The following is a 9,404-nucleotide window of genomic DNA, read 5'->3' on the forward strand; positions in this document are numbered from 1 at the left end:
TCCAACATTCTGCCGGCCCGTTTATGTCGAATAAGTGAGACTCTACTGTAATATCACTTGTCAGGAGGCATTGACTTTAACTATATCTGTTCGTATTTAGCTAGAGTTCAAGGAATTAAAAGAGAAACACAATATAACATTTTGATAGGTGTGTTGGCTTGTGAGGGGGAGATATTCTTAATGCTTTTAATATCTTTTATTTTATTGCTATTTTATTTATATTTTAAAGGGGTTATGAGGTGGGGAGGTTTTGAGGAAAGGGTTTAAGTTTTATGTTTTGGAAAACGTAATAAAAAAGGGCTGGAAGGGACAAGCAAATGACTAACGAAGTTGAACCTGAAAATAAACTCTCACTATTGCAAGTCCCACTTCTTTCTTTTAATGAAGAGACCAAGTCATCTTCTGTTCTGGGCTAATTTCATTCCTGCAGTTTAATCCCATTCCCTGGTAACTTCTATGCTTAATGTTCTCCTCCTATAAAAGACTGTGTTCCATCATTCATGATATCATAAATCGCCATCCCTATGGATACGGCTTTGTTGTCACAAAACAAAGCAAAGGCCCGTCGCAAGGGGCGGAGGCGTCCAGTTAGGAAAAGAAACTGCAATTTGCATCACAAATATCTTGGCAATCTGTAAAAGCCGAAAAAAGAAATACAGCAGATAGTTTATGACACTTTAATGAGGCTGGGGGAGTAACATGTTGTAGTTTTCCAACTGTGCTCAGAATGCGGCTGCCGTTCTTTAAAACTCTTGAATTCCCTTAATTTAATTGTCTTTAAAACGCCTGCATCTGTTTTGCTCGGTGCCGCAATCTGAAAATTCACATGTCTGATTGTATAATTGAACATGTAGAGAGAAATGCATTTCAACACCTGTCGAGGAAATGGCCTTTTATAAAGACATGTCTACGGAAATACGCTTGGAATTTTAAAATCTCAAAGCCTCCCCCTGCCCCCCCCTCCGCAAACTCACATCTCCCCTTTAATCTTTTATTAATGGCTTGTGTTCCCCTTCCACCAATTGAGCATCGCATTACGAGACACGGAAGCACCACTCACCGTCTACAATCATAGGAACTTATTTGAAAATCAAGGGCTTAGGCTGATTAAAACTGGCACGCCGGGCCCCAGGGCGGCTGATGGACATTTTATTACGGAAAAGCAGCGCCGTCAATTTGACAGCTGCAGGATGGGTGGCAAAGTACGGAACAACAAGCAAACAAGCGCCTTCTTTCGGTTCTCGTGCATCAATCGGGAGAATATTTTCAGACCGAATCCAAAATGTGTTGTCAAAGGCTTTCGTGGCCGGGATCACAGGGTTGTTGTATGTCTTTCGGGCTGTGTGGCCATGTTCCAGAAGTATTCACTCCTGACGTTTCACCCACATCTATGGCAGGCATCCTCAGAGGTTGTGAGGCATGGATAAACTAGGCAAGTAAAGGAAAAATATATATATCTGTGGAGAGTCCAGGGTGTGACAAGAGTCCTTTGTCAGTTGGAAGCCAGTGCTAATGTTACAGTTAATCACCCTAATTAGCATTGGAAAGGTTTGTCCCTTGCCTGGGGGGGGCATCCTTTGTTCAGTCATTAGCCATCCTTGGGGCTCCTCTGCCCTCAGAGTGTTGCTTCCCATCTACTGTTCTGATTTTTGAGGGTTTTTTTAATACAGTAGAGTCTCACTTATCCAACACTCGCTAATCCAACGTTCTGGATTATCCAACGCATTTTTGTAGTCAATGTTTTCAAATACATCGTGATATTTTGGTGCTAAATTCGTAAATACAGTAATTACTACATAGCATTACTGCATATTGAACTTCTTTTTCTGTCCAATTTGTTGTTAAACATGATGTTTTGGTGCTTAATTTGTAAGATCATAACCTAATTTGATGTTTAATAGGCTTTTCCTTAATCTGCTGGCCCGTTTATGTTGGATAAGTGAGACTCTACTGTACTGGTAGCCAGATTTTGTTCATTTTCAACCAGACGTATAATGTCGCTAAGTTCTGCATGGCGGCAATTAAAATCCGGCAGATGATGATTGAGAGCCAAAAGAACTAAGTATCATCTATGGAATAGAGTTGGGAAAGCAAGCAGATATAGACCGATATTTATAGTTATAGATTGTTATTTACAGTTATGGGTATTTCCTACCCCGCTCCCTGGTGCCATCCCCACTCCTTCCCTTTAGACCCCTCCCCCTCCCCCCCCCCCCCAGATGATCCCGTGTGTTGTCTTAAGGGTACTGGTATGTGATCTTCAGCCTAGATTTTAAATTTTGTCAATGATTCAATTTTATAATGTGTTGTCAAAGGCAACACATTATAAAGAGCACTTGATGAACAAGCCTGGACACAGTATATTATTTGAGAACACAGAAGTGCTGGACCAACAACTATCATGTCAGACTACACAGAAAAGCCATTGAAATCTACAAGCATGTGAACAACTTCAACAGAAAGGAGGAAACCATGAAAATGAACAAAATCTGACCAGTATTAAAAAACTCAAAAATCAGAACAGTAAATAAGAAGCAACACTCTGAGACATGGGAACTAGGGGCAGCTAACAAAGGATGCCCCCAGGCAGAAAGTAGCCAGTAGATGAAGCCATTCAATGCAAATAACCCTAGCACTCAAGACCTGGCTCTTTACTAGAGTTTTTAATCTATGTTAATTTTATCAATATTTGTATGTATGTATTTTTATCCTTTACAATTTTATCTTGTAAATCGCCTAGAGCATCTTGGATGGAGGGCGATTAATAAGTAATTAAATGATGATGATGATGATGATGATGATGATGAAATTAGGGTGATGTGTTGTCGAAGGCTTTCATGGCCAGGATCACAGAGTTGTTGAATGTTTTCCGGGCTGTCTGGCCATGTTCCAGAAGTATTCTCTCCTGAAGTTTTGCCCACATCTATGGCAGGCATCCTCAGAGGTTGTGAGGTATGGAGAAACTAAGCAAGGAAGGTTAAAGGGGCCGGGCTGTGGCGCAGCTGGCTAGTAACCAGCTGCTATAAATCACTACTGACCGAGAGGTCATGAGTTCGAAGCCCGGGTCGGGTTAAGCCTCCAACTATTAAAAAAAAATAGCCCCGGCTTGCTGTTGACCTAGCAGCCCCAAAAGACAGTTGCATCTGTCAAGTAGGGAAAATTTAGGTACGCTTTATGCGGGAGGCTAATTTAACTATGGTACAACACCATAAAACTGCTCACAAGGAAAAGAATGAGGAAGAACAGCCACCAATGGACGGTGAAGCAAGAGCTCCCCCTGTGGCCGGAATCGTGAAGCTGGAAAGATGTTAAAAATGCCTCTGTGTCTGTCTAAAACTGAATGTTGTTTGTCTGTTGGCATTGAATGTTTGCCATATATGTGTTCATTGTAATCCACCCTGAGTCCCCTTCGGGGTGAGAAGGGAGGAATATAAATACTGTAAATAAATAAAAATAAATAAATAAAGAGTCCTTTGCACAGACTGTAAACCAAAAAGAATAAACTCTGGGTGCATTATATCATTTCCTATAACTCTTCTGTCACCATCTATTTATATTTTACTGCATGTATTTATTGCCTCCCCAACACTATCATAGACAGTCACACTGTTCCCTCCATGCTCAGAAACAGAAGAAATGATGATAAATAGTATGATTAGATGAAGTTTGTATGTCTATCGAAACAAATGTTGGGAGATTAGATGTTGCCTTCTGTTTTTCTAGCGACTGTCTTAGGGTTTTTTGAGTTACAGCCCGTAAGTGAGAGACCGAAGTGTCAAAATAAAGTAATGTAGCAGCAACGTCATGTTCTAATACTCACTTGAAGTACCCTACGCTATGTACAACCAACAAATGATTTATTAAACACTACAAGATAGATACTTGATAAAGTCTTAACACTGCGAGGAGAAATGACATATGCACAGCGTGAGGAAATCAAAATGATTAATTGAAGAAAGAGCCATGTTGCAGTAAAAAAAATAAGACTGGTACTTGGCAAGGAATAAATAAAGCAACGGAGACACATCATTTGTAGCCCGGCAATGGACTCCCTCAGCGCCGTTAAAAAGCACATTTCTAATAAAACCCGCTTAAAAGCAGCTTTGCTCAAAGCATTGCCTGTGTCTACGATAAACCTAATGCATTATCGTGGTCTTTTCTTCTTCTTCTTCTTCTGTCAGCGCACAGATCGGTCAATGCTGTTCAGGAGGGAAAGCTTTATAGCAAGTGAGGTGGGGAATAAAATTGTGTGCTTCTATGTACGTGTTGCCTTGTAATTCAGAGTAAATGTTATGAAGGGAAGACGCATGGAGTTCCTTTTGGCCGCACTCCTTCTTCCCTAAACCGGAGTTGTTTTTAATTCCTTCAGAGTCTCCTAATCTATATATATATATGGGTAATGAAATTTCGGCTTAGGACAAAACAACAAAACTACACATCCCAGAAACACTAAACTTGGCAGCACAACCCTTCATCCATGCCTCTACGTTCATACAACAAAAAGAGAACAAAAATAAAGTCCTAATTAGAGGGAGAGGAATAATTGTTTTTATCCAATTGCTGCCAGTTAGAAGGCTAAGCTCCACCCACTTGGTCTCCTAGCAACCCACTCAGCCCAGGGGACAGGCAGAGTTAGGCCTCACTTAGGCCTCTTCCACATTGCCTATAAAATACAGATTATCAGATTTGAACTGGATTACAGTATATGGCAGTGTAGGCTTAAGGCCCTTCCACACAGCTATATAACCCATTTATAATCTTATATTATCTGCTTTGAACTGGATTATCTTGACTCCACACTGCCATATAATCCACTTCAGTGTGCACTTTATACAGCTGTGTAGAAGGAGCCTCATATAATCCAGTTCTAAGCAGATAATATAAGATTATCAATATAATATGTAATAATTACTGTGATATAATAATACAGAACAATACAATCTCTAAAATCAGGACAGTAAATAAAGAACAACACTCTGAAAGCATAAGCCACAGCAACGCGTGGACGGGCAAAGCTAGTGGAAATATAAATCTTGGCCCTCAATCCCAGGAGCTGGTCTCCATTTGAATAGCCTGGACTATAATGGCCAAAAGATTTGCTATCTCTGTGTCATCTAAGGCACTGCACCCCTCAGCTCAATGTTGTTGAAATTTGGCAACAGTAGAACATTTCTGAACACCACCATTCGCAACAACAATGAACAGTCTTTACAGAGAGCTCCACAGAAAATGCTTCTGCTGTCCTCCATAAAAAGGAAAATCGGGCTGTTTAGCAAGCCTTGCAAATGCCGATTTATTTTCAGTAAATGTTTGATTTTTATACCTATCTGTTGCACCCCAAGGCAGCGTGAACACTGGAAACTAGACAGAGACCAATAATCATACAATATCTTTATTAAAGCAAATATAAATTCAGGAATGCATAAGCAGAAAGGATGAGTGGGAAATAGTCTTTTGTGATGAGATATGAATAAGTCCAAAAAGATGAAGGAAAATGTCCAATATTATTGTCCAAAGTCCAAAACCGAAACACGTTCAAACTGTTGGGAAGTTTGAGCGGGGAACAACAAGGGAGCAAGGTTGAATAACAAGGTCCCCAGTCACTAGGAGATTGTGGATATCAAAGCAGGAACAAGACGAAGCGAAGATCAAACTTGATTCAAGAACAAGGCAAGGAAGTGAATTTACTCTGGTTTAAATCGGGAGTCGCGGCTCAGCTTGGTGAAATCAAGGAACTGGAGTCGGTGAAGTGTTCTCAGGAAAACGCTACGTTGACACCGCAAATTGTCTGCAGTACAAGGCACTTTTATGGAACGAAGATCTGATCCCAATGAAGGGAGACCAAATTCCCCAAAGGTTCCCAAGGGAATCTTCTTATCCACAATCCCCTCGAGATGCCAAGCGGTTACTCCTTCTAAGCCCTTGTTTTTCTGATCTCTGGCGATGCAAAAACTCCTTTCGGTTGAAGGGCACAGTCTCTGGGGAACTCTGGACACCTGGTTCAGCCACGGGAGTAACATCTTCAGTATCTCTTCCAATTAAGGAAGCATCTGAACTATCAACAGCCGGCAGCTGTAACTGAAAGGAGCTGGGAGAACTGGGTAAAAGGTCAGAATAAGCTTCATCCTGGTCAAAGTTCATTTCTGGATCAGGTTCAGAAGCCAAAGGTGGCTAGGGTATGACACTATTTTACATTCTTATATTAGGGGCCCCTGGTGGCACAGTGTGTTAAAGCACTGAGCTGCTGAACTTGTGGACCAAAAAGTCCCAGGTTCAAATCCCAGAAGCAGAATGAGCACCCGCTGTTAGCCCCAGCTCCTTCCAACCTAGCAGTTTGAAAACATGCAAATGTGAGTAGATCAATAGGTACCGCTCTGGCAGGAAGGTAACACAGCTCCAAGCAGTCATGCCGGCCACATGACCTTGGAGGTGTCTATGGACAATGCCGGCTCTTCGGCTTAGAAATGGAGATGAGCACCAACCCCCAGAGTCGGTCACGACTGGACTTAACATCAGGGGAAACCTTTACCTTTACAATATATATATTGTACATGATCTGACTTACAAACAAATTCAGTTTAAGAACGCTTCAATAATATACTGCTCTCATTAAGCCATGAAACAAAAACATGTTTTTGACCATGAACATTTACAATCTTACATTTACAAGAAGATACCTTTATTGCTAATATCTTGTTATTGCCATTGTTGTTTATGAGGCTGTACACTGTATCATTTAGACAAAATATTGAAAAGATACAAAAGATACAAAAAGATACAAAACAATGCCTTTCACATACAGTAGAGTCTCACTTACCCAAAATAAACGGGCTGGCAGAACGTTGGATAAGCGAAAACGTTGGATAATAAGGAGGGATTATGGGAAAGCCCATTACACATCAAATTACGTCATGATTTTACAAATTAAGCATCAAAACATCATGTTTTTCAAGAAAAGCAGTTCAATATATGATACTGTTATGTAGTAATTACTGTATTTACAAATTTAGCTCCCAAACATCGCAATGTATTGAAAACATTGACTACAAAAACATTGGCTACTAAAAGAATTGACTAGTAATAAAGATAATATTGCATAAAATGAACTCACAGTAATAACGTTATTGGAAGTCAAATCCGTAAAAATTTGGACCGGACAGGAGGCAAACTGCATTGGATAATCCAGAATTTGGATAAGCAAAGGTTGGATAAGCGAGACTCTACTATAAAATCACAAGCACAATGCAGTCAAAATATATTATCAAACCAGAAATCTTACTGAAACCTACCCAAATAAACACATTTTAAAATGAAAAATTCAATTTCTTGCCTATGGTTTCTGTTTGGGTGACTAGAAAAAGATGTCTAATCAGGCAGGGTATAAATAATAAACACCAATAGTCATATTGCGACTATTTTTAATGTGTTTGAGATGTTAATTTACAAGTAGCACTACTAATTCTAAAAATATGTTTCATTTGAAAAGAATAAAAATAAAAAGAGGCATCTCTGTCTAGTAAAAATTCCCTGACTCAAGAGAAGACAGAAGGAGAAAGAGATGGATTTAAAGCTTTAGATTCATTTAAAAGCACACTAAGTCCCGAAATCAAGAAATGCCAAATGCAACCAGCAATGTTGTTGGTAAATCCCACCTTATACGAAAGATCAAATTAACCAGAGTCAAATTGCCTGAAAAAAGGGACTTTATAAGAGACTTCTCGCTTATTTTAAAAAGGTTCTTTGGTTATTATGTGGCACTACATTTAGCGCACAAAGCCAATGTTCTAAAAACTTATTACAACAGACAAGAAGAATGTAACCAAACAGAAAAGGAATACCCTGGGAGTGCGATCTATTTATCAAAATATGAAGTTGTCCTGATGGTTTTGCCTCATCGTGTACTTTAGAATGTCAGCAGAATGAATCCAAATATTAGAACAGCAAGGCTCCTAGATGATGCAATGGGAGAAATAATGAGCAATTGCATTTCTTCTTTTGGGAGACCAGTTCTATAACCATCTTAGTTTCACTTCTATTTTAGATGCCTGTTTGCTTTCTCCCTCTGTCATCATTTTTTTTTCTTTTTGTCTCATTCCTTTTGAATTGCAAACACGAAAACAGGGATGGGAAATAAATCTGTATTAACCTTTATATGTATACTAGCTGTGCCCGGCCATGCGTTGCTGTGGAAAAGTGGTGGTGGTATTGGTTAAAAGTTGTTGTGGAATTTTTATTTGACGTTATTTGTATTTTTAAAATTAATTTTATTGTAACTTATCTTTTTTATTTATTATATTTTATTATTTTGTTGTATTATTTTTAGTTATTTTGTTATAGTATTTTATTGCATTAATTTTTTAGTGTTTTTAATTATTTTTATTGTATTATTTGTATTTATTTTATTTTTTATTCTTTTATTAACACTGGGCTGAGTGGGTTGCTAGGAGACCAAGTGGGCGAAGCTTAGCCTTCTAAGTGGCAGCAATTGGATAAAAACAATTATTGCTCTCCCTCTAAGTAGGACTTAATTTTTCTTTTCTTTTTGTTGTATGAATGTAGAGCATGGATGAGGGGTTGTGCTGCCAAATTTAGTGTTTCTGGGATGTGTAGTTTTGTTGTTTTGTGGGTCGCCGTGATGCCATCACTCATTTATATATATAGACTATTTTTTTTATTTGCCATCTACAAAAATATTAGTGAAAAACTGCATCTTTATTTTTCTACCAATAAGAAGCAAACACAATTGGCTATGAGTTTTCTGGGCTGTATGTCCATGTTCCAGAAGCACTCTCTCCTGATGTTTCACCCACATCTATGGTAGGCATCCTCAGAGTTTGTGCCATCTATTATTTATTCCTGACGGTTAATTAAATAATAGTCTACCTTATATCATACAATCTCACAATAATGTGTACTGGTTTTAACTTGATTTAACTGAGTTATCCCTATGTTACATGAATCTTCACTCTCAAAAAGCGATTCAACCAATAGTTACCTGAACTGGAACTATGAAATGAGCAAAATGTGCTCATTTTGGGGATAGGATGAATAAATCTGAGACAGGATGTAAATTGTAATGATATCTCCAGGAGACAAGCAAAAATGGTTTCAATATATTTCTCATGCTCTAGATCAGAGGTCCCCAAACTTTTTAAGCAGAGGGCCGGTCCACAATCCTTCAGACTGTTGAGGGGCCGAATTATCATTTGAAAAAAAAATACAAACAAATTCCTATGCATACTGCACATGTCTTATTTGTAGTGCAACAACAACAACAACAAAAGAACAATACAATATTTAAAAATGAAAACAATTTTAACCAACATAAACCTATTAGGATTTCAATGGAAAGTGTGGGCCTGCTACTGGCCAATGAGATAGTCAAGTTAATTAGGATTGTTGTT

The sequence above is a fragment of the Anolis carolinensis genome, unplaced genomic scaffold, assembly GCF_035594765.1.
Source record: "Anolis carolinensis isolate JA03-04 unplaced genomic scaffold, rAnoCar3.1.pri scaffold_9, whole genome shotgun sequence".
In the NCBI taxonomy this organism is placed as follows: Eukaryota; Metazoa; Chordata; class Lepidosauria; order Squamata; family Dactyloidae; genus Anolis; species Anolis carolinensis.